General features: G+C 34.8%; 1 protein-coding gene across 1 annotated transcript in view; it reads right to left on the bottom strand.

The window, feature by feature from the left end:
• MMP16 (matrix metallopeptidase 16) overlaps window positions 1–26342 on the bottom strand; it is a 334023-nt gene that overhangs the window by 182529 nt on the left and 125152 nt on the right. The gene's annotated exons all lie outside the window — the stretch shown is intronic.

The following is a 26342-nucleotide window of genomic DNA, read 5'->3' as shown; positions in this document are numbered from 1 at the left end:
TATGCTGGAAGGGGAAGTTAATGTGCATATGCCATATCTGAAATGTCATTTTCCTGAATAATTAACCACTGACTACAGCTGTTACTAGTAGCATCATCACATGTAGACCAATTTTTCTATAATGACATTTGGGGTATAAATTCTATGCAACTGGTTTATCCAATTGGAACTAGATATCTTCAAGGACAGGGAACTGTTTCTCATGTAAAGGATATCCTTTCATTTATTTACAGTGACTCACTTCAAACCAAATCATGTAAGTGACCAAACTTTTCACATACAGATAAAATCAGACTATTTAGTTGAGAATATTTGGCCCTCTCCTTAAGGATATCATGATTTTAATTCTGGTCTTCCCTAGGGAAGAGAGATTTGGGAGGATAGTGAGAGGAAGATATTGATGTTGAGCTCACACCCAGTCGTGATTACAGCCAAAATCAGAGTCATTTAAGGTTAGATTTTAAAAATAACCAAAACTTGGGTTATCTGGGGTGGGGGGTGGGGGTGGGGATCTCTACCAGAGAGCAGAGGCTTTCTAGTTTTACAATTCTATGCATTCATTTTAAATGCACAATCATATGTCCAGCTCATAGCCCATCCTGCTGTCCCTTACTTCAATCTTTCATAAGGCTCTAAAATTTCTTGAAGTGCAGTGAACTACCTGTCAAATTGAGAAAGGCCAGGTAATTCTGCCTTTGGCACAGAATAAAAGCTGTGCTATTTAATGGAAGGTATTCACTAGTATGTGTTTCCCCGCCCACCTGAGTCTATTTTTCATATAATGATCCTATGAAGATGTAGCTTTCTCCCAATACCTGATACACTCCCATTATGACCTTACAATTAAAACACAAAAGAGTTATTTTCTCATTGAAAATAAACAGCAATTATAGAAGTTAAATTTCACCAAAAGAAACAGATATTAAACATATCAGCTTCTTAACATGTAAAACACAAGGTGGAATCTTTTGTGGTATTTCCAAGAAATTGATCCCCCAAAAGTGCAGCACAACCCCTTGAAAATAAGATAAAATATTTATTCTAAAACTATTTAAGGGATTAGCAAATGTATCACTGCCAGGAAGGTTTACTGTTGAAATTCCATCTAGTAAACTCATCTACCACATAGTGAAAACATGCCCAGACACTCCCTTCATCTAATCTATAATGAATAGGCTGCTAGGGAAGACATATATTCAGTAACCTAGTCAACAGTGGTACAGTCTGAAATAGATTTTTTTTTTTTTTTTCCTGAATGAAGGAGACAAGATTTCACTGGCAATATATTATTTACTAGGAAATTCAATACCTATTGTCAACCAATTTCACCCAAATTAGATTTCATCGTGATTTTTAATAGTATACATGCACATATATTCTGAAATTGAACTCTTTTTTTTTTTCCCATAACACTTTGTTTGCATCCATTTCTTACTTGCTATAGAGTAAGAAACCTTGTTGCTAGGTTACTCAAGGGTGCTAAGCTACTGTCAATCATGTTTGTGAGAACAGCAAAGAAAAAAAATTGTTAATAAGCCTTATGATTTACATACAAATAGAGACTATAAAATATATGAATTTTAAGTGCATAATGAAAAAATAGCATGCTCTAAAAAATACGTATTTGATTTATGCCTTAGTCTTTCAAACAAATGAGTTAGAATTACATAAAAAATGAATGGTGATTTTTCTCTAAGTTCTTTTTTATATTACGTCATTCATCATGAAAGGCTGTTTTTCCAAATGAATAAGAAGTGAATAACTATTTTTAATTGTAAACTATCAGAAAGGCTAGGGGATCTACCATTTTATGATCAAAGTCTGTTTCTTGGCTGACAAATCAATGTCAATAAGATTATGGGTCACTTTGAGTTGTCCATTCTTCATACCATTGTTATTTGTTAATCAAGAAATCTTTTCTGACATCATCAATAATTGACCAGGAATAATTCTCAATTAAAATTTGTAATGCATCTTTCCACAAAACAGTGGAAGATCAAACATGACTATATTGGTGTCACATTAGAGTATGAAATCAGCAAGGCCTCAATAACATTTCTTATTGAAGCAAAGCCTGCTGTAGACAACCTTACTCTAGGTCAAGGTAAAAAGCAAGTGACTATACCTACAATGCTTTCAAGTAGTAATTTTATCTTCAGTGCTTATATATATATATATATATATATATATATATATATATATATATATATATATATATATATATACATATATATATAATATCCAATGTATAAAATACAGATGAAAACAAATATCTGCTTAAATAATTTTTTAATCACCAAGGGGATATCCTCTCTTGAGTTTGCTTTTGTTTTCTATTATTTCATTTACGTTGTTGAGACCACAGAACTCTGAGAGTCCAATCATTTTTGGTATGATAGGAAAAAGTCTTTACCAAATAACCCTAAATAATAAGAAGCTAATGCTCTTTGTATGAGAATAATTTTATCAACATGGTGATGTAAAACTAGCCAAATACAAGCCGTACTGTACACTCAGCATCAAGGGTAGGAAACCACTCTGGCCAAAATTCATAGTGCTTTGTAAACACTGACATTTAAGTTACCAGTGAATTAAGATCAGGTTCAAAAAGTGAAGATCAGGAATAAACACTGGCTCAAAATCATCAAAGAAGTATAGGAGTCTCTGGTATAAGTAACCTTATTCTACTCTATAGAATAAAACATGTTTGTTGTACAAACAGAGCAAGATAGGTGGCTTAGCATTTCATCATTCTACAGTAGTGAACAATAAGAAGTTTAGGAAATTGGGATATGATAGAAGTGACATAGAAGAAACCTTTCTTTGTAACTTTTTTTGTTTTCTACTAAATTATAATATCTTATCTGATAAAAAATTAAATTAAATCTACAAAGTAAAATTTGAAGGTACACCTTATCCCTTAAAGACTATGCCATAGACATCCATCCTCATACATTGTTGTTTGAAATATATCCCTATTTTGTGCCTTGATGTTTTTTCAATGTTTTCAAATGCACATAATGGATAATTAAGGAAAAATTTCTTTATGTGTGCATTTGGGGGAAATGATATTGAATGTGTAGGGTCCATGTGAGGATTGAGAATATATAAAGCCACCAGCATAATTCTTGCTCAGTAAGTCATATTATTATTTTATGCTTACTAATTGTTCTGAGTTCTTGAAATTGTTCCTACTGAAGTTAAGATTTGTCCTTGGAATGGGCAAGATTGAAAATGCAGGTGAGATTTAAGTAGTCAGAATTGTGATGAAAGAGAAACTACAGAGGGTACAGAATCATATATTGCTTGAAAATTCCCCAAGTCCCAAAACAAAAAGGGAAAATGTAAACAAATTGGAAAATTCATTTTTATTTTGTTTTCTTTTCTTTCTTTTATTTTGCTCACTGGATTGACGTGCATTTGAGAGCATAGAAAAAATATTAGGAGGCAAACAGGTTTTTTTGAGGGAAAACTTGACTCCTTTTACTGTCTAGGATTCAGCCCATCTCATTATCACTAAAACAAGCAACTACAGAACCTTAAATGGTGCAACAAAATCTAACCTTGAATTACATTCTCTGTGTTACTAATATATTCAAATACCTTGCTGTCTTGTGGACAAAACCAATTTCCTACACTTAGTGATTACCTAAATGGAGGAAAAACCAGAAGAGTTCTTTTCTCTGCAGAGCAAGAAGATATATCAGTCAATAAAAGGCAAACATTTAAATATTAAATTCTGTGCTAATAGATATTGCCTTTACTAGATTCTAATATAAATAGGGAGTAGCAGGCACACAGAGTTTCAGTAAACTCATTAAGAAAGTGTCCTTGTCATAAACATTTCATGTAACCATATAGTGAAAGCCTGTATTAATTGACTTAGCTATCCATATCCATATATCAGGGTGGTATCCTGAAATATGGCTTTCAACAGCAATAACAACAAGGAGGAGACATTAATAGTTCTTATGCTTAATGGCAAATGTAAGCAGAGCATTTTTAGAATATATATTCTTATTTAATATCTCAGGCCAGTACTGAAATCAAGAGAAGTAAATTTTCCTCCAGCTGTTGAGGCTAATAAGTTTATGAATACCTTAATATAAAATTAAGATATTCTACTCACTTACTCAAGTGAATCACAAAGGCAAGAACCCTAAATCTCCCTCACTGACAGGACCCAATACATTGAAATGAGAGAACACGTTGAAATGAAGCACAGACATCCTTCCCCCTGAAAAAAAATTAAATGATTAAAATAATAAATTTATTAGGGCATGAAGGGATGAATTTTAGATATTATAGAAATTCTTGGAGAGGAAGAAAAGGGAAGTAGGGTTTGGAATTTTATTTAACCTGAAAAATCACTTTGCCAGTCCATATTCCTATTTGTGACTGAGCCAGTTATTTCAGGCATAGTTTCCTTTCAGCTAATGTTTGGTATGGCCAAATGCAAGTTTCATATACCCAGTGATTATATGATCCAAATTATAGTACTCAGTATGGAAGAACAAAGAAACGGGTGATAAGTATATTTTTATGATAACAATTACTTCCGTTTATATAATTATGCAAATTTTTATTATATTGGGACATACATTTTAAAAATTATTGGCTTCATGTTAAATTGAACATATTTACTAACAAAATATTTAAATCTATTCTGATATAATTAACTGAGTTTCTTAATAAAATGCAACTGGAAGAATGTATTTTTAATAGTTAAGTTCTCATTGTTATCAAGTTATTTTCCATTTTCAATATGAGACTTCTAAACAAACTTATAAAATTCTGTTATTAACCAAAATAAACAACTAAAACCTGATCATCCCTTATTTTGTGGTACCATCAGCAAAATTAGCAAAAGCTTGAGGACATTTTTCACTGACATTACCTATATTCACTGGTTATAAAGAGTGGCAGAATTTAGGACCTAAATTGTCTAGTCTGAAAAGTGGCTATAAATATGAATTATAACTACCTGTTAACCAAAAAACTTATGTGGGAGCAGTCATTCAGAATTGGTCAAATTGAAAATTCATAGGATAAGTTAATGAGGCAAAAATTAGCCTTTCTGTTCATTCAAAAATCTAGAGGAGCTCTAAATCACCATCCCATCCCCACCATGAATGAATCAGTGTTTGAAATTTCATATATAGTATGCAATTTCTTTAGAATTATACTGTCGCTTAAATGGCTTCTTAAATGAAAATGAAACAGTGGAAGGACCAAAAGATACTCTACTGAACATCTTACCAATCAAGAGACTGTCAACTGGATAAAAAGATGGAAAATAGCTGGGGTCATTAGTAAGAGTTATAATGATCATCATGACCATATTTTTCACCTTAACATGAGATTCTCTAATTTATGATAGAAACTAAAAACTTAGGATGTAAAGGTTAAGGAGACTTTTATCATTCTGCATAAAAGTGAAGATGCAAGATGGAGGGGCTATGGGGATATATGTACACGTATAGCTGATTTACTTCGTTATACAGCAGAAACTAACACAACATTGCAAAGCAATTATACTCCAATTAAGATGCTTTAAAAAAAAAAAAAAGTGAATTGTACTTTGTATTTAGCAACTGTGGGAGTGAAGCCGCTCAAACAGTAATGGCTGAACTCTAGTGATAAAAGCAAACAAATAAACAAACAAACAAAAAGACAACAGCCCTTAATGGGATCCCATTATATGTTAGTTATTGTGCTGGAAAGTTAGAGTACTGCTTTACACTGTCTCCTTATCTGTCTTTACTGTGAATTTTCTAAAAGACATTACTTGAGCCTAAGTCATGTGGATGATGGACTGAACTTGCCTTTATTGGGCTGGGGTGGGCGTGGGGTGCAGATTTAGCTTCTTCGAGGTAGAGGTACAAAATATCTCTGAAACTTAGGCACAAAATACCAGAGCATTGTATTTAATACACACATCCACACATTTATGCATGAACTCTCCTATCTATAAAATAAGAAAAAATAAACTTCACTTTTATTTAATGCACAGATTGATTCTGGTTTCCTCACTTGGACAGACTTCATACATTCGTCATCTGTGTTCAAGCAGGTGTCCTGAGGGAGGAGATGGAGTTCCACAGTACAAACAGGTTTAGTGTGTCACCTTCAATAGTTAGCTCGATTCCAGCACATTGCAAAATACAGCTATTTTTAAATGGATTAGTCATTTTAAAAAGAATAAATTTTGTAATACTTTGTGATGTGATGGAGAATGACCAAGAAAATATTTTGTACCACATAGATGTTTCCTGCTTATCTCAGGGCAAAGTACTTAAAAAGTTGTCACACTTACATAAATTTTGCATTTCTTTTACAAAAAGACAAAAGTGCTGTCCTTTTCCGTAAAGACAAGAGGTTGCAAATACAGTTGACTCTTGAACAATGTGGGGGTTGGGGTGCTGACCCCCCACGCAGTCAAAAATCTGAGTATAACTTTTAACTTCCCCAAAATGTAACTACTAATAGCCTACTATTGACCAGAAGCCTTACCGACAACATAAAAAGTTGAATAACATATTTTGTAAGTATGTGTATATTTACATATATTTTATACATTCATGACATACCTTTTGCTTAATTTTTTCGGTATTTCTAGGCTACGTTGTTCATCTGCACGGTTTTTTCAAATTGCCGTAAATCTCCAAAAATTGTTCCAATACATTTATTGAAAACGTTTGCATGTAAGCAGACCTGCACAGTTCAAACGTGTTGTTCAAAGGTCAACTGCAGTATACTACTCAATAGCTACATTGGGATTATGAATAAAAAGAACATATAATCTGTCCCATTAAGATAAAAGTGATGTTTTAGCAATTAGGAGAAAAAATATGCTTTTGAAAGAAATATGTCCCACATAGAGAGTATTTTTTTAAAGATGCATGTTTGGAAGTGTTTCCATTATCACATGCATTTGTACTCAAAAGATATAAATACATCACCTATTAAAACTGTCTCAGAATTTCCTACTTTAAAATTCCAGAAACAGAATTTTCCACCTGTAAAATAACCTGCCAAAAGAATAATTTCAGTAGGTTGTAAGTCCATTTGTTAAAAATATGAAAATGCAACACCTTTCGATTTGTTTTTAAGAACAATTGATAGACATCAGGGAAGATGAGAATTTACCATCTGAATTTTGCCGAAAAACCTTTGCATAACTGATGAATAAGATTATAGAACGAGCCTAGTGATTTGTAGTTAGCTAATGACATAGCTTTTTCTGTTGCATTTACATATCTTTATGAGGTGTCTTTTTGTCCAAGGCAATTTTTAAGAAGATTACAAATATATGGATCTTATGCTTAGTGAAGTAAGGCAGATAGAGAAAGACAAATACTGTATATTTTCACTTATATGTGGAATCTAAAAATAAAGACAAATGAACAAATATAGCAAAACAGAAACAGACTCATAGGTACAGAGAACAAACTAGTGGCTACCAGAGAGGAGAGGAGTAGGGGGAGGAGCAAGATTGGTGAAGGGGATTAAGAGGTACAAACAATTGATATATGTATAAAAAAATAAGTTGCAAGGATGTAATGTACAGTACAGGGAATATAGTAAATATTTTATAATAACTTTATATGGTGTATAATCTATAAAAATATTGAATCATTATGCTGCACACCTGAAACTAATATAATATTGTAAGTTGACTATACTCAAATAAAAAAAAGAAATAAACAAATCTTGAAATTGCCATATTTCAAAGTATTAAATCAATATTTTCAAAATAATGAAGCATAGTCAGCCATAGAACTCTCCATGAAAAAATAGTTCTGATAAGAGCAAAGCAATATAAATGCAATTACTACGTAAAATACAAAGATTATTATTTAATTTTGTCATCCTTAACACATCTTACTATTTCTATTTTGAGTATGTTTTATAACATATATAATGTTTAGTTAGTCAGTTCAAAGATATAATGGTAAATAAGATTGTGAATGTTAAAAAAAAAATGACTGATGGAGGAATGCAATAGAAAGTGCAGAGATCAATGATCTGATAGAAAGAAGCTACTCTATGTTTTAAAGTGAAGCTAATTCCTTAAATTCTCTCCGTGACATAATTACTTACTCTCCCTAAGGGATGAGAACACAGTCTATCAATATCTATATAATATATTCTGGCTGTGACAATTCCCAAGCTTTTCCTTTCTGTCAGGCACTATTGAAGCTACTGAAGTCCTGTAGAGCAAACTCCCTAGAATAACTTCCAAGACATTCATAATTTGGTCTCCAAGCATGCCTTTGTTACTTTGTTGTATAGAATCCATTTTTTGGTCACACTGAAATTTCAGTCCCACCCCCAACAGACCTCGATAATAATAACAACTGCTGCCAGTCCTTTACTGCCCACTAGGTACTAGGCAATTTACATGCATTATCTTATAGCAATTCTGCGAGTTAAGCATTATTATCTCTATTATCTCTATTTTATAAATGACAGAACAAAACCCCAGAAAAATTAAATAACTTACCCAGGAACACACCAATAAGAGAGGAGTAATCAGTATTCAAATAGAGATCTGACTACACCCAAGGTTGACTTTGTCTGTTCTTCAAGGCTGCCTCTTAGACATGGAAGAGACCCAGCTGCCTATCTATATCCTCGGAAATGCTAGGCGACCCTATTCACGTTTCAAAATGAGAAGGCAGACCGTCTGAAAACATCTACAATAACTGTGAGTTTTTGTAGTTTTTACACAAACAAAACATTCCATTTTACATCATGAAAGGAGCTGTTGTTGCCTATGTTCTGGGTATAACACTAGCTCCTACTTCTGAGGGCTTCTCTAATTGCCAATGCAAAACAGCCTTGCACTGTTCAATTTGCCCAGCTCAACTAATATTCTTATTTCCATGCCAGAATACTTATGGCCATTTCTGTTTCGAAGTTTAAAAAACCACTACAACCATCTTTGCCAGAGAATGATCCTTTCTTCTCACTTCATTAATTACTTTCCAGCATTTTCTACAATAATAAGACTACAATAAGTCTCAGTGTTTCTGGTCAACTGTATCTACAGTTTCCTCGGTTATCTCTTCTAAAATTAATCCTTCAAATACCATATACATGTTGATGGCACACCAATTTAACCCTTAAATCCTGACCTCACCCTAATGCCCAGACTCTGCTATCACACTGCTGTTTAACCCAAAAATATAGGAATCATCCTTAATTCTCCTTTTTCTCACCATTCATACTCAATCCATCATCATGCCTTAGCTCCAATTTTACATTGAATGGAAACTCTTATTTCTGCTGCCACTCCTTTGTCCAGGGCACCCACCAGAAATCACAAGATTCTCCAACTGGCCTCTGTGCTTTACATATTGGTACTATTCTCTCTCCTTCCCCAACTAGTGTGAAGTGTTGTTTAACTACAATAAAAATATGTAACTTAAAATTTACCATTTTAACCATTTTCAACAGTAAAATTTGGTGGCATTAAGTACATTGTTAAGCATCCATCACCACCGTCCATCTCCAGAGCTATTTCATAATTACAAACTGAAGTTCTGTATCCATTAAACAATAACTCCCCATCCTCCTCTTCTACCATTCCTTGGTAACCTCTGTTCTACTTTCTGTCTATGAATTTGACTACTCTATGTATCTCACATTAGTGGTACGTACAGTATTTGTCCTTCTGTGTCTGGCTTATTTCATTTAGGATGTTTTCAACGTTCATCTGTGTTACAACATGTGATATTACAAATGTAATTTTTAAAGCTGAATACTATTGCATTGAATGTATATACCACATTTTATTTATCCATTGACCAGTTGATGAACATTTGTGTTGTGTCCATCTTTTGGATATTATAAATAATACTGTTATAAACACTGGTGTACAAAAATCTATTTCAATCCCAGCTTTCAGTTTTTTTGGGTTATATCTAGAAGTGGAATTACTGGATTATATGGCAATTCTAAGTATAATTTTTTGAGGAATTCTCATACTGTTTTCCTCAGAAGACTCACTATTTTACATTCCCTCCAGTAATGCACAAGGGGTTCTATTTCTCCACATCTTCTCCAACACTTGTTATTTTCTGTTTATTTTTGTTTTTATAATAGTAATCCTGATGTGTGTGAAGTGGCATGAGCTGTCTTTTTAAGTAGATCAACCTATATCATTCATTTGATTAGAAACCTTTAGGAGTTACCCACCAACTGAATATAAAATTCAAACTCCTTACTGTGGCCTACAAGTCCATTCACAGTCATGGTTAACCCTTTAACATTTTTTTCTTTTTTGGAACTAGTGGAGCTAAAGGGAAATTAATATTTATTGAGCTTGTTATGTATCAGACACAAAATTTATCTCTTAGTCTTTTATTCTTTTATGATGTTTCTAATGTTTTATTTTTATTTTTTTTATTGGGGTATAGTGGTTTTATCATGTTGTGTTAGTTGCTACTGTACAGCGAAGTGGAGTTCCCTGTGCTATACAGCAGGTTCTTATTAGTTATCTATTTTATACATATTAGTGTATATAGGTCAATACTAATCTCCCAATTCATCCGACCCCCCGCTTTCGCACCTTGGTGTCGATGCATTTGTTCTGTACATCTGTCTCTATTCTGCCTTGCAAACTGGTTCATCAGTACCATTTTTCTAGGTTCCACATATATGCGTTAATATACAATATTTGTTTTTCTCTTTCTGACTTACTTCACTCTGTATGACAGTCTTTAGATTCATCCACGTCTCTACAAATGACCCAATTTCGTTCCTTTTTATGGCTGAGTAATATTCCACTGTATATATGTACCACATCTTCTTTATCCATTCATCTGTCAGTGGGCATTTAGGTTGCTTCCATGACCTAGCTATTGTAAGTAGTGCTGCAATGAACATTGGGGTGCATGTGTCTTTTTCAATTATGGTTTCTCTGAGTATATGCCCAGTAGTGGGATTGCTGGGTCATATGGTAATTCTATTTTTAGTTTTTTAAGGAATCTCCATACTGTTCTTCATAGTGGTTGTATCAATTTACATTCCCACCAACAGTGCAAGAGGGTTCCCTTTTCTCCACACCCTCTCCAGCATTTACTGTTTGTAGATTTTCTGATGATGCCCATTCTAACAGGTGTGAGGTGATACCTCATTGTAGTTTTAATTTGCATTTCTCAATAATTAGTGATGTTGAGCAGCTTTTCATGTGCTTCTTGGCCATCTGTATGTCTCTTCGGAGAAAAGTCTATTTAGGTCTTGTGCACATTCTTTGATTGGATTGCTTATTTTTTTGATATTGAGATGGATGAGCTGTTTATATATTTTGGAGATTAATCCTTTGTCCTTTGATTTGTTGGCAAATATTTTCTCCCATTCTGAGGGGTGTCTTTCCGTCTTGTTTATAGTTTCCTTTGTTTTACAAAAGCTTTTAAGTTTCATTGGGTCTCATTTGTTTATTTTTGTTTTTATTTCCATTACTCTAGAAGGTGGGTCCAAAAAAAAATCTTGCTATGATTTATGTCAAAGAGTGTTCTTCCTATGTTTTCCTCTAAGAGTTTTATAGTGTCTAGTCTTACATTAGGTCTTTAATCCATTTAAAGTTTATTTTTGTATATGGTGTTAGGGAGTGTTCTAATTTCATTCTTTTACATATAGCTAACCAGTTTCCACAGCACCACTTATTGAAGAGATTACCTTTTCCCCATTGTATATCCTTGCCTTTTTTCAAAGATTAGTTGACCATAGATGCATGGGTTCATCTCTGGGTTTTCTATCATGTTCCATTGATCTATATTTCTGTTTTAGTGCCAGTACCATATTGTCTTGAGTACTGTGACTTTGTAGTATAGTCTGAAGGCAGGGAGTCTGATTCCTCCAGCTCTGTTTTTTTTGTTTTTTTTTTTTGTTTTCTTCTCAAGATTGCTTTGGCTATTCAGGGTCTAGTGTGTCTCCATACAAATTTTAAGATTTTTGTTCTAGTTCTGTAAAAAATGCCATTTTTAATTTGATAGGGCTTGCACTGGTTCTGTGGATCACTTTGGGTAATATACTCATTTTCACAATATTGATTCCTCCAGTCTTAGAACATGGTATATCTCTCCATCTGTTCTTGTCATCTTTTATTTTTTTCCTCAGTGCCTTATAGTTTTCTGAGTACTGGTCTTTTACCTCCTTAGGTAGGTTTATTCCTAGGTATTTTATTCTTTTTGTTGCAATGGCGAATGGGATTGTTTCCTGAATTTCTCTTTCTGATCTTTCGCTGTAGGTGTATAGGAATGCAAGGGATTTTTGTGCATTAATTCTGTATCCTGCAACTTTACCAAATTCATTGATTAGCTCTAGTAGTTTTCTGGTGGCATCTTGAGGATTCTCTATGTATAGTAGCATGTCATCTGCAAAGAGTGACAATTTTACTTCTTCTATTCCAATTCGTATTACTTTTATTTCTTTTTCTTCTATGACTGCCGTAGGTAAAACTTCTAAAACTATGTTGAATAATAGTGGCAAGAGTGGACATCCTTGTCTTGTTCCTGATCTTAGAGGAAATGCTTTCAGTGTTTCACCATTGAGAATGATGTTTGCTGTGGGTTTGTCGTATATGGCCTTTATTATGTTGAGGTAGGTTCCCTCTATGCCCATTTCTGGAGAGTTTTTTATCATAAATGAGTGTTGAAATTTGTCAAAAGCTTTTTCTGCATCTATTGAGTTGCTCATATGGTTTTTATTCTTCAGTTTGTTAATACATTGTATCCCATTGATTGATTTGCATATGTTGAAGAATCCTTGCGTCCCTGGGATAAATCCCACATGATCATGGTGTATGATCCTTTTAATGTGTTGTTGGATTCTGTTTGCTAGTATTTTGTTGAGGATTTTTGCATCTATATTCATCAGTGATATTGGTGTGTAATTTTCTTTTTTTTTTGTAGTGTCTTTGTCTGGTTTTGGTATCAGGGTGATGGTGGCCTCATAGAATGCATTTGGGAGTGTTCCTTCCTCTGCAATTTTTTGGAAGAGTTTGAGAAGGATGGGTGTTAGGTCTTCTCTAAATGTTTGATAGAATTCGCCTGTGAAGCCATCTGGTCCTGGGCTTTTGTTTGTTGGAAGATTTTTAATCACAGCTTCAATTTCATTACTTGTGATTGGTCTGTTCATATTTTCTATTTCTTCCTGGTTCAGGTTTGGAAGGTTATACCATTCTAAGAATTTGTCCATTTCTTCCATGTTGTCCATTGGCATACAGTTGCTTGTAGTAGTCTCTTAGGATGCTTTGTATTTCTGCGGTGTCTGTTGTAACTTCTCCTTTTCATTTCTAATTTTATTGATTTATTCCTCTCCCTCTTTTACTTGATGAGTCTGGCTAAAGGTTTATCAATTTTGTTTATCTTCTCTAAGAACCAGCTTTTAGTTTTATTGATCTTTGTTATAGTTTTCTTTGTTTCTATTTCATTTATTTCTGGTCTGAACTTTATGATTTCTTTCCTTCTACTAACTTTGGGTTTTGCTTGTTCTTCTTTCTCTGGTTCCTTTAGGTGTAAGGTTAGATTGTTTATTTGAAATTTTTCTTGCTTCTTGAAGTACGAATATATTGCTATAAACTTCCCTCTTAGAACTGCTTCTGCTGCATCCCATAGGTTTTGGATAGTCATGTTTTCATTGCCATTTGTCTCAAGGTATTTTTTGATTTCCTCTTTGATTTCTTCAGTGATCTTTTGGTTATTTAGTAGCATATTGTTTAGCCTCCAGGTTTTTATGTTTTTTACTTTTTTTTCCTGTAATTTATTTCTAATCTCATGGCATTGTGGTTGGAAAGAATGCTTGATACAATTTCAATTTTCTTAAATTTACTGAGGCTTGATCTGTGACCCAAAATGTGATCTATCCTGGAGAATGTTCCCTGTGCACATGAGAAGATAGTGTAATCTGCTGTTTTTTGATAGAATGTCCTATAAATATCAATTAAATGTATCTGTTCTATTGTGTCAATTAAAGCTTGTTTTTTCTTATTAATTTTCTGTCTGGATGATCTGTTCATTGGTGTAAGTGAGGTGTTAAACTCCCCCACTATTACTGTGTTACTGTTGATTTCCCCTTTTACACCTCTTAGCATTTGCCTTATGTATTGATGTGCTCCTTTGTTGGGTGCATATATATTTATCATTGTTATATCTTCTTCTTGGATTGATTCCATGATCATTATGTAGTGTCCTTTCTTGTCTCTTGTAACATTCTTTATTTTAAAATCTATTTTATCTGATATGAGTATTGCTACTCCAGCTTTCTTCTGATTTCCATCTGCATGAAATATCTTTTTCCATCCCCTCACTTTCAGTCTGTATGTGTCCCTAGGTCTGAAGTGGGTCTCTTGTAGACAGCATATATATGGGTCTTCTTTTTGTATCCATTCAGCCAGTCTGTGTCTTTCGGTTGGAGCATTTAATCCATTCACAGTTAAAGTAATTATCGATATACATGTTCCTATTACCATTTTCTTAACTGTTTTGGGTTTGTTACTGTAGGTCCTTTTCTTCTCTTGTGTTTCCTGCTTAGAGTTCCTTTAGCATTTGTTGTAGAGCTGGTTTGGTGGTGCTGAATTCTCTTAGCTTTTGCTTGTCTGTAAAACATTTGATTTCTCCATTGAATCTGAATGAGATCCTTGCTGGGTAGAGTATTCTTGGTTGTAGGTTCTTCCCTTTCATCACTTTATCTTACCACTCCCTTCTGGCTTGCAAAGTTTCTGCTGAGAAATCAGCTGTTAACCTTATGGGAGTTCCCTTGTATGTTATTTGTCCTTTTTCCTTTGTTGCTTTCAATAATTTTTCTTTGTCTTTATTTTTTGTTAATTTGATTACTTTGTATCTTAGTGTGTTTCTCCTTGGGTTTATCCTGTATGGGACTCTCTGCACTTCCTGAAATTAGGTGACTATTTTCTTTCCCATGTGCAGGAAGTTTTTGACTATAATCTCTTCAAATATTTTCTTGGGTCTTTTCTCTCTCTCTTCTCCTTCTGGGATCCCTATAATGCGAATGTTGGTGTGTTTAATGTTGTCCCAGAGGTCTCTTAGGCTGTCTTCATCTCGTTTCATTCTTTTTTTCCTTTCTTTTCCATAGCAGTGAGTTCCAACATTCTGTCTTCCAGATCACTTATCTGTTCTTCTGCCTCAGTTATTCTGCTATTGTTTCCTTCTGGTATATTTTTCATTTCAGTTATTGTATTGTTCGTCTCTGTTTGTTTTTTCTTAATTCTTCTAGGTACTTGTTCTTTATGTCTTCTAGGTCTTTCTTAAACATTTCTTGCATCTTCTCGATCTTTGCCTCCATTATTTTTCCAAGGTCCTGGATCATCTTCACTATCATTATTCTGAATTCATTTTCTGGAAGGTTGTCTATCTCCACTTCATTTAGTTGTTTTTCTGGGGTTTTATCTCATTCCTTCATCTGGGACATAGTCCTCTACCTTTTCATCTTGTCTGTCTTTCTGTGAATGTGGTTTTTGTTCCACAGGCTGCAGGACTGTAGTTCTTCTTGCTTCTGCTGTCTGCCCTCTGGTGGATTAGGCTATCTAAGAGGCTTGTGCAAGCTTCCTAATGGGAGAGACTAGTTGTGGGTAGAGCTGGGTGTTGCTCTCATGGGCACAGCTCAGTAAAACTTTAATCCACTTGTCTGCTGATAGGTGGGGCTGTGTTCCCTCCCTGTTGGTTGTTTGGCCTGAGACAATGCAGCACTGGAGCCTACAGGCTCTTTGGTGGGGCTAGTGGTGGACTCTGGGAGGCCTCATGCCAATGAGTACTTCCAGAACTTCTGCTGCCAGTGTCCTTGTTCCATGGTGAGCCACAGCCGCCCCCTGCCTCTGCAGGATACCCTCTGACACTAACAGGTAGGTCTGGTTCAGCTTCCTATGGGGTCACTGCACCTCCCCCTTGGTTCTGGTTTGTACACTACTTTGTGTGTGCCCTCCAAGTGTGGAGTCTCTGTTTCCCCCAGTCCTGTCAAAGTCCTGCAATCAAATCCCGCTGGCCTTCAAAGTCCAATTCTCTCCTCCCATTGCCAGATCCCCAGTTTTGGAAGCCTGACATGAGGCTCAGAACCTTCACTCCAGTGGATGAACTTCCATGGTATAATTGTACTCCAGTTTGTGAGTCACCCACCCAGCAGTTATGGGATTTGATTTTTTTGTGATTGTGTCCCTCCTACCATCTCATTGCAGATTCTCCTTTGTCTTTGGATGTAGGGTATCTTTTTTGGTGAGTTCCAGTGTCTTTCTGTTGATGATTGATTGTTCAGCAGTTAATTGTGGTTTGGTGCTCTTGAAAGAGGGAGTGAGCACACGTCCCTTTAACTTCTTTTCCTAGTACCTTCTCTTAACATTCCAAGCACATGGTCTTTTTTTTTTTTTTTTTTTTCCTGTTCCTGGAGCAAGCTAAATTCTTTTCTGCCTTAGGGCACTGTGTTTATTTTTCCTATGTATGAAATACAAAAATACATTTCTCTTCATATTTATACATTTAGTTCAAATTAGACTTCTTCATAGAAATCTTCCTTGACTCCACTTTACCACTACCACCAACACCACATAGCATCCCATTTAAGTCTCTCACTGCATTTATCGTAATCTCAACATGGGAGCTTTGTTTTTTACATGTTTTTTCTTTATCCTTCTGTTCTCATTTAACAGGATAGGCACAACACCTAAAACAGTTTCTGGTATTTTCTGAGCTTGGGTAATAGAATTATGAGGATAGCTAAGTGAGGAACCCATACATTAATGCCCGATTGATATCACAATTGAAACCTTACAAATGGTCTTTTGCTGTTTGCTGTTTTCTGCTCACTGAGTTAACTACCCAATTATTCATCCCCTCCCCACCCTGACACACAACTAGGCCCCAAATGAGAGTCCTCAAACTCACATTAAGTGCCTCAAACATGAATAACAAACCTCAGTTTATCAGATTCATAGCAAAAGTTAGTAACTTCCAGGCACCTCTAGATAAGCTCTAGGAAATACAAAACAAGGTAAAATATGAATGACAACTTTGTTCACTGTTGGAAAAGAACACAGCAGTTTTTAGGTTTTTCTTTGGTTGTTCAGATTCTACCTTCCCTCCCCTTTACCTGGAGATAAACATCAATGGGGACTTCTTTTTATTACTTGAAAATTGCTATTAGGAAAACACTGATATTCAGTGTAAACAACACACCAAACACTAACATTTATTAATTCAGGCACTGTGTTAATCTCTCTACTATATTAAGCTATTCAATCTTGTGAGGTTGGTATTATTATCTTCACCTTACAGGTGAGCAAATAGATTGAGAAGGGTTAATCAACTTGCTCAGGGCAACCTCAGAGCAGGTAGGTGATATCCAGGAATACAAGTCTCAGTGTGGATATAAAATGGCTCTGGATCTTAACAACTGACAAAAAGGCAAGAAGAGCGAGTCTTTGTCAAACCTAGCCTTTATAAGATTAAGGATGATCTACACAGGCCATTCTAGGTCAGAAATCAGCTGTCTCATTTCACACAGCTGAATCACATCAGTGGGAAGATGGGCCATTTCACTGTAAAAAACAAAACACAAATGATAAGCACATATAAGCATTACCTATCTGCCCATCAGAACCCATATGCTACCAGTTACCAAAGAGAAAGTGTGAGCAGCTCTCAGAAGGCTAGAAATTATTATGATTCTCTAAAAGTAAAAGTTTGAAAGTAAAATTAAATTCTCTAAAAGTAAAAGTATGAAGTTTTTCTTCAAAACAGCATAGTCCTCTGAAGGCAAAGGAGAGGTGTCTCCCGTCTCTTTCTGATCTCTGCCAAATGGTAAGAAAAGAGGTTTCATATTGTCAATCCATTCATATATTGTACTTTTGGAAGCACTAAACATAAAGTTAATTTGATGCAGGGAGGTGTGTTAATGAGGATAGATTCTCCTAATATAACTCCAGATGATACAGTGAACAGTGAAATAATACTTAAAAACAACAAAAACACATGTATTCCATTTTCAGTACTGGGTGCTCTCACAAAACAGCTTTCTCTCTCCAAGGACAATCTTGTGCTTCAAAATCTTGAAACATCTTTTGCCCCTGAGGGTATACAGTTCTTGGAAATGTAAAACTTGGTTTTGTTTTTTTTTTTTGGTTTTTTAGGGGAATAGCGTAGCATTGAAGGTTGAAAGAGTTTAACATTTACTATAATTAAGAAAATTAAAAGGTTGAATGCTTTGTGACATTAAGAACATTTTTTTTTCAAAATAAGGTTACCTGTATTCTAAAAATACATATGTTTTAGGGTTAATAAGTTAATTGAAGTTTCTCAAAGGTAAGAAGCCCTATTCCAAGTTCCTCTAAAGAATAAGGGTCTTAAAAACAAGCAAACTCCTTCCATTGTGCATTAATAAACAAATATTTACTGGAAAACTATAATGTACAGTTTCTTGACTAGGCTTTTCAGTCATATCAGTGAATAATACATGAGTAATCTTTGGTCTTATGGAACTGACAGACTGATGGCTGGCAATACAAGTATTAAGTAAATATGTCATTTCAGATGGTAACGAGTGCTTTAAAAGAACATGGAGTGTTGTGGAAGTCTAACTAAAGGACCTAATTTAGATGTAGAGGATAAGAAGGCACATGCAGTAAGCTGATAGTTCAACTGAAACTTGAAGTATAAAAGTTAGAAAAGAAAAGAAAGAGAAGCTCATATTAAGGTGACAGATAGTCAGGTACAAATGCCCAGAGGCATGGGTAGTGGTTTTAAAAGATGTAAAATTTTTCTGACATTTGTCCCATCAAAAGGAGTCTAACTTCCCCTCCACTTGGTAATGGGCTAGTCCTTGTACTTGCTTTTGATTAACAGAGTATGATGGACATGATGCTGCCCAACTTTTGAGGCTATGTTAGAAAAGGTGATACAGCTTCTGCCTGGTTCTCTCTCTTTTGGGAGGCTTACCCTGGGAACCCAGCCTCCACATTGTGACAAAGCACAAGCCACATGTAAAAGCCACATATAGTTGTTACCACTGACAGCCTCATCTAAAGCCTCAGCCAATTAGCATCAATTGCCAAACAAGTGAATAACATGCTTTCAGGTGATTCCAGCTCCTAACCTGTGAGTAGTACCCTCAGAGACAAGTTCCCTTTGCTGAGCCTTGCCCAAATTACAGATTCGTGGGCAAAATCAATGTTGTTGTTTTAAACCACTAAGTTTTGGGGCAGGTTGTTCCATTGCAATAGATAACTGGAGCATCATGAGAGAGCTCCGAGTTTTCAAGAAACTGAAAGAAAGCTACTCTGGTTGAGAGGGAATGAATCTAGAAAAGAGAATTATATGACAAGATTATGCAAAAACTTGTAGGGTTTTAATTTGAAAACAGAAAATGTTTTTAAGCCTTTAAGTGATACAATAAAATTTGTACTAGAAAAGTATCATTCTGGCTGCTGTATAGGCAATGAATTGAAGGGAATATAAGTGCAAATGGAGCAGTTAGTAAATGCAATTCTGGCAGTAGCTGGGGGGATGGGTAAGTAGATGAATTCATGATATCTTTCAAAGGGAGACACAACTCTGCAAGCTGTAAAGTATGTTACAGGTATTATTATTATCCTACTTAAGCTTGGTGCATATTCACTTTTTTTTTTTTTTTTGTACAGAATGCTTAGGCACTAGGATAGAAAGAAATAGCAAACTGTTTGCCATCAAGGCAAATTCATAGTTGAATCATCAGAGAAACAAGCAGATATTCTGATAGAATCTTGTATGGACACTGTAGGGGTACATGGATAGAGCTCCCAAACCTCACTGGGTAATGATAGTAACATTTAAACACAACTTTGAAAGCATTTTAAATTTTTTATAAAAAGGTTCCTCTGTCCCCTTTCAATCTTCAAGGTCACTTCCCTAGGCCAGGCTTAATAATGCGACACTTCTTAATTGCCTAATTCATTTCCCAGCTCCATTTCTTTCCATTTTGATTTATCCTACTTAGTACTGAAAGATTAGTTATCCTAAAATATTATTTTCTTTTTTTAACTTTCCTGTTAAAGACACTATGATTGCTATCATTTACTTCCTACACTGGTTTAAAATTTGTTATCCTTGCATTTAATAAACTCTAAAAGTTCATACATATCTACTTCTGCAAACTCAACTCTGTCTAAAAACCTATATATTCCCTGGATATTATCCAAACTGGTCTATTTATGGGCCATAGAACGTGTTTCCCAGGCTCTGCCTATGTTTACACTAGCCCCATACCACTATTTTCCTGCATATAACGAAGTGCCTTGGCTGATCAAGTCCCCATCTTCTTTGAAGTCTTTATCTTTCCTTATCTCCCTCTCTAGCCTCTCATAGCATTTAGTGTGCATGCAGCTCATTGGGCACTTAAGTCATCACTGATAAGTAACAGTATGTTGTAGGTATGGGTATAGCCTTTGAGTCTGTAGGACACAGGTTCAAGCCGGGATCAGATACCTACAAGTTATGATCTTGAGCAAAGTAAATGGCCTTTGTAAGTCTCAGTTTGTACATCTGTAATGGAGATAATACTATCACTAATTCATAGCATAGTGGTGTAGGTTAAATAAAAAAAAAAAATCCCTACAAGAGTGCTTAGCACAGGGTATAATACAAAATATTATAGTTCAACAATAATAGATAACAAATCACATTTGTTCATGTTATAATTACTTATATAACATAATTATATTCCCAAAATATCTGAAGAATACATGACAACTTTAGGTAACAGATATATTTCTTGACAAAAATATCTGTGATGCCTACACCCATTAAGAAGAAACCGCAAAACAAATAAAAACCATTCCTTTGCTACCACGTGCCATTACAGATGAACATCTCATGAGCGTCTGTGGGATCTCCTCCTCTTAAGTAGGAGCCGTATCCACTCTCTACCGTAAATTCTGTTTTCTACTTGCTGGATGCCTCTCGCCTCCTGTCATATCTTGTAATTTATGTTTACAATACTTTTAAAACACTAGCTCTAAATCTGCAACAGGCATCAATGATAGTTTATCATCTGTTCTTCTGAGGACATGTCCCTAATTGCATTTATCTATACAAATTGCTACCTTTCCTTCATTTTACAATCCATGGATAGTTCTTCAAATGGATCAAGTGTTACTTACACACGTCAACTGTGTCTGCATTCCTTCACCCTTAATTGACTTCTCTATGGTAATGTGGCAGGTAAGCTACATCTTTGTCATCATACACTCCCTGGCAATGTGAACACTGATATAACAAAAATAACAAAATTATAAGGGCTGTGCATTTTGAGGGCAATAGTGGGGCAGAGAGAGGGAAATAAGAAGTAGGACGCAGAGAGAGAGAACACAAAAGAGAAGGATGAAACACCAACACTTAAGGGGCACCAACGGAAAGACACCAACAAAAGTGGCAGTGGAGATACCAGGAAGTAGGAAGAATCAGAGTGTCACTGAAGTTGAGAGGGAATTATTTTAGGTCATATCCCTTAAGAGTAATATAACTTAAGAAAAAACTAGCATTACAAAGTACTGGCAAATTGTCGAACAATAGACCTTCTTCCATACTGCTAATGGGAATGTAAATATACACAATATGCTGGGAAATAATTTGGAATATATTAAAGTATATATAAATATCTATGATTGTGCAAATTTATTTCTGGGTATATGCCTTAGAGAAATTCTTGCACATGTATACCAAGAGACTTGTGCACAAATGTTTATAACAGTATTTTTCTAATAGAGAAAAAAGAATACTTCTAGCTAGAGAAGGCAATGAATAAATAAATTGTGGTATAATATGTCAATGAAATACTATGTAACAGTGTGGAAAAGAGATTTTGACCTTCTCTTGGTGTCTGGTTGCTTCTGTTCAGTATTCCAAGTCTCAGCTCAAATGGCACCTCCTCAGAGAGAAGACTTTCCAAATCATCCTAAATAAATACATCTCTCCTATTACTTTATATTTGCATAACCTATTTCATTCCTCTAAAGTAAATTCCAAAATAGATATTTAATTTACTTTTTTGTCTCTCACCTTCTGGACTCTTAGGCTCCATCAGGGCAGAGACCATGAATATCCTATTAAACTGCATATAGAAAAGTCCCTGGCATGGATTAGGTACTCAATAAATATTTAATGAGTGGACAAATTATTATAACAGAATATTATATACTCATAAAGAAGAATCAAATGGACCCATATGAACAGATAGGAAGAGGTGAATGCAAATTATTAGTGACAACACATGTATATACATATCTATATGTTATGCTTGCATGTGAATTTTAAATTTGTACATGTTTCTAAAAAATCATTCAACATGTTTACTTCTTATGAGTGGAAACTGTGGGTAAAGAGTTGAAACAGAAGACTTCTTTTCTGTAGTATTTAACTTTTATGTGATTATAATTTAAAAAGACCTAGTAAATATATGAAAATTCAGAGGCAAACTCTGGTTAAAAGCAATTCTTTTAGTGTATAACATATGATATCCCACATAATTCTTGAAGATTGCTTAAAACAATATATTTTAAATGAATATCAGGGGTTGTATTGTACTGATTAAACATAATGAGTTCTGTACTTCTGTAGCAATATCATTAGAGCACTTATCCAGTAAACATTATGTTAAGATCTTCCACACTGACTCTCATGTTACTCATTTGGGTTTAATGTCAAATGTTATTTTGACTTGATAAATACTGAAAATTAAAATTTGAAATGGGTCGACCTTGCAAACCCAAATGGTTTGAGAATTAGGAAAACTGCTCTGTGAAACAGAATTACATGATTACATTTGTATTCATTTAAAAAATATTCTACCTCATTCGATATTTAATGTTGCTCACAGAAATATATTGAATAGGAGTAAAATAGAAAACATTGACATTTAGGGATAAAAGAGTTGACATTGAGATAATGCCAGTGGTGAAATTAATATACATTATGTATACTCTAATATCTTGTATAGGTGCCATACACCCAACTCCTCTGGATTTCCTAAAATTCAGAGCAAAGACAGAAAAAATGTTCAATTATAAGATCAATTATGACGGTCACAAGATTGCTTTAGAAAGACCTTATTTTTTTTCCTAGTCCTAATCCTGGGTGTTGTTTTTCTCATGAACTTTGTGACTATATGACCCTGAGGCTATGTACTTAGCCTCATTATTACAGACCAAAGAAAAGCAGTTTAGAAAAAAAAGTAATCACTTAGAATAGTTAATATGAACAATATATATCAAATTGGAAAAAAATCAGATTTTCTATTTGCTGATGCTTCTTCCTTCCCACTACTACCCCACCCCTATAAAAATCTGACTTCTGAATTTCTCTACACTTAGAGAATTCATCTTCTCCTAAGGAAACAAGTTACTGAACTTCTCTGATTTTACCAAGCTCCTGACATATTGTGGTTTTTCAACATATGATGGCTGTTAATAATAACACAAACAATAATAATAATAATGTCTTAAACCATACCTAAATGCTGATGACTCCTTTATCTGTAACCTCAGTTGAGCTCTCCCTCCAGAGATCCAGAAATGTATTTCACATTTTCTCACAAACATCTGCATTTAGATGTCTCCATAGCACATCAGTCACCATGTTTAAAACTGAACCTTTCATCACTGCTCATGTGGCTCTCAGTGCAGGGAAAACATTGCCCAGCCTTATGTTAATTATTGAGGTAAATGATACCATCCAGTCAACGAAACTCCAAATTTGGAAGTTATCTCAACATATTTTTTTTTCTTATCTCTTTCAACCAATCAGCCAGTCTACACATCTGACTGATTGTGCACAGTGAATACATCTCAGACCCATTTTCCTCTCTCCATCCTTAGCCTTAGATTGTGACCTCAAACTTTTAAAAGTGAAAAATGGTAATGACCTCTTAAAGTGTCTCCCTGATTCTACTCTTGATTCAACTTCCTGTCTATTATTAGTGTGATAATCTTTGGTCAGCAATCTTCCAAACACTTGAAGAAGAGACCATAGAATAAGTGGGCAGAATTCATTTGGACTCATTCAATGAGTGAACTATCATTCTAATACTTAAATCTGAAAAGAAACACAGAGATAGAAAATTAGAGACAATTTCATGACTGAACAGACAGAGAACTTTAAAGTAAATAATAGCAACTGAACTAAAGACATTTCTAAAAAGTGCTATATGGTTTATTTTTCATTTGTCTCTCTACAATCCGTTTTCTATCTCCCTTTGACCTGTACCCTGGGAGGCTGACTTCCATGAACTGCACCACTGAGGCTCCCTTGCCATTTGATTTCCAGTTGGATTGTGCAAAAGGAGACTCTAACTGTGGAGCACAGAGGACCAATGAAAGGGGAAGTTGAGATATCTATGCCCCTTCCACTACCTTCAATGCATTTCTTTATGGTCACACAACTGTTGGACAGTGATTCTTCCATGACTGCAGCTTTCACCAGGCTCTGAAAATTGATTCACATCCATTTGCCCTCCTAATCCTAAAAATAGTAACAACTGCCTGCTGTTGCTAATCTCAGGGTCCCTCACTGTATCCTGTAGGTTCCCTTAACCCTCCCTATATCTCAGAATATGGTCCCCTAATGTAATTCTTTTGGGTTAGTGTGCCACTTTTTTCCTGCCAGGATCCTGACTGACATGTGTGACTAATGCATACACCAAGTTGAATTTATTCCATGAATAGAAAAAAACAGCAATATAGAATATATTGAATACAACAGAATATATATTCTATCTTGACTGCCTTTAAAAAAACTACATAATGCCCATTCATGTTCATAAGTATTTGTTATGTCACACACATTTGTGCAACCTGAAGCCAATTTCCTAGAACCATTTTCCTAAAATAATGAGTACATATTTTATCACAAAATACTATATGTAATCCAGAGCAATGCTCTGAAAAGTGTGGTCCACACACTGGCACAGATCTGAAGTCATGACTGTTTCTGACTGATATATTACAAGGTAAAGTACAAACATTAGTAGTAAGCTTTTAAAAACTATTATAACACTTTGACATTATATAATATTTTTACTGCATTTTACAGAAATATTGATCCATTATAGATTAAGAATTTAAAATCACCCTCTCCAGCATTTGTTGTTTGTAGATTTTCTGCTGATGCCCATTCTAACTGGCGTGAGGTGATACCTCATTGTAGTTTTTATTTGCATTTCTCTAATAATTAGTGATGTTGAGGAGCTTTTCATGTGCTTCTTGGCCATCTGTATGTCTTCTTTGGAGAAATGTCCATTTAGGTCTTCTGCCCATTTTTGGATTGAGTTGTTTGTTTCTTTAATATTGAGCTGCATGAGCTGTTTACATATTTTGGAGATTATTCCTTGGTCCGTTGATTCATTTGCAAATATTTTCTCCCATTCTGAGGGTTGTCTTTTTGTCTTGTTTGTAGTTTCCTTTGCTTTGCAAAAGTTTTTAAGTTTCCTTAAGTCCCAATTATTTATTTTTGTCTTTATCTCCATTACTCTAGGAGGTGGATCAAAAAAGACCTTGCTGTGATTTATGTCAAAGAGTGTTCTTCCTATGTTTTCATCTAAGAGCTTTATAGTGTCTGGTCTTACATTTAGGTCTCTAATTCATTTTGAGTTCCTTTTTGTGTATGGTGTTAGGGAGTGTTTTAATTTCATTCTTTACATGTAGCTGTCCAGTTTTCCCAGCACCGCTTATTGAAGAGAGTGTCTTTTCTCCATTGTATATCCTTGCCTCCTTTGTCATAGATAAGTTGACCACAGGTGCATGGGTTTATCTCTGGGCTTTCTATCCTGTTCCATTGATCTACATTTCTGTTTTTCTGCTACTACCATATTGTCTTGATTACTGTAGCTTTGTAGTATAGTCTGAAGTAAGGGAGTCTGATTCCTCCTGCTCTGTTTTTTTCCCTCAAGACTGCTTTGGCTATTGGGGGTCTTTTGTGTCTACATACAAATTTTAATAGTTTTTGTTCCAGTTCTGTAAAAAATGCCATTGGTAATTTGATAGGGATTGCATTGAATCTGTAGATTGCTTTGGGTAGTATAGTCATTTTCACAATATTGATTCTTCCAATCCAAGAACATGGTGTATCTCTCCATCTGTTGGTATCATCTTTAATTAATTCATCAGTGTCCTATAGTTCACTGCATACAGGTCTTTTGTCTCCCTATGTAGGTTTATTCCTAGGTATTTTATTCGTTTTGTTGCAAAGGTAAATGGGAGTGTTTCCTTAACTTCTCTTTCAGATTTTTCATCTTCAGTGTATAAGAATGCGAGAGATTTCTGTGCATTAATTTTGTATCCTGCAACTGTACTAAATTCATTG

The sequence above is a fragment of the Balaenoptera musculus genome, chromosome 17 (genome assembly GCF_009873245.2).
Source record: "Balaenoptera musculus isolate JJ_BM4_2016_0621 chromosome 17, mBalMus1.pri.v3, whole genome shotgun sequence".
In the NCBI taxonomy this organism is placed as follows: Eukaryota; Metazoa; Chordata; class Mammalia; order Artiodactyla; family Balaenopteridae; genus Balaenoptera; species Balaenoptera musculus.
This window is presented reverse-complemented; position numbering and strand designations above follow the sequence as displayed.